This window comes from Etheostoma spectabile, unplaced genomic scaffold (assembly GCF_008692095.1).
Source record: "Etheostoma spectabile isolate EspeVRDwgs_2016 unplaced genomic scaffold, UIUC_Espe_1.0 scaffold517, whole genome shotgun sequence".
NCBI lineage: Eukaryota > Metazoa > Chordata > Actinopteri > Perciformes > Percidae > Etheostoma > Etheostoma spectabile.
Window position 1 is genome coordinate 269,169 of NW_022605625.1, and position 1,029 is coordinate 270,197.

Genomic DNA, 1,029 nt, shown 5'->3' on the forward strand with positions numbered 1-1,029 from the left:
GAGAGAGACAGAGCCGAGAGGACACAGAGGTAGGTGAACCAGAAGGGAGGGAGACAGAGGGAGGGGAGACAGAGGGAGGGGATACAGAGGGGGAGGAGACGAGAGAGGGAGACAGAGAGAGAGAGAGACAGACAGAGAGACATACGACAGAGAACAGAAGAGAGAGAGAGACCGAGCCAGAGAACAGACAGACAGACAGACAGAACAGAGAGAGGAGAGAACGAGAGAACAGAGAGACAACAGAGAGAAGAGAGATACAGCAGAGAGAGAGAGAGAGAGAGGAGACAGAGAGGAGAGAGGAGAGAGAGAGACACACCAGAGAGAGAGAGAGAATAGCCAGAGAAGACCCAGGAGAGAGAGAGCAGAGACAGACAACAGAGCCAGAGAGACCGGAGAGATAGAGAGACGAGCATGCCAGACGACAGATCCGACATAGACAGAGAGAGAGACAGAGAGACCGAGCCAGAGACAGACCAGAGAGAGAGAGAGAGACGAGAGGCCAGAGACATGACAGACCGACAGACACAAGAAAAACAACATAGAAGAGAGAGACAGAGCTAGAGACAGTCCAAAGACAACCGACAGACAGACAGAACAGACAAGAGACGATAGCCATCCCGAGAGGAGAGAGACAGACGAGCCGAGAAACATATAGAGCCACGAGGAGACAGAGACAGACAGAGACAGAGAGAGAGATTTAAAATCAATTTAAAGCAGCAACTTTAAATTGAAGCCTCCTAAAAGATCCAATAACTTGAATCAGTATCTGTACTTTAGCCCTTCCCCAGCCCTGTGTGAAAGAATTAGAATTCATACTGAAATTGAGAATTATGATTTTTAACATGATGCCATTTTCATTCGTGGAAGTCCGACAAACCTTTTGCACTCGGCTCCACCAGTCTTTTCCTCCTCTCTTCCCTCCACCTGAGGATCCTCCTCCTCCTCCTGCTCCTCCTTTTCCATCTGAAACTCACACACCATTGTCAGATTCCATGTCTGTCATCTGACAAACCAGCGCTCCCATAGCAT

At 49.2% G+C, this 1,029-nt stretch overlaps 1 protein-coding gene across 1 annotated transcript in view; it reads right to left on the reverse strand.

Moving 5' to 3' along the window:
* LOC116686866 (AFG3-like protein 1) overlaps positions 1-1,029 on the reverse strand; it is a 54,589-nt gene that overhangs the window by 47,388 nt on the left and 6,172 nt on the right.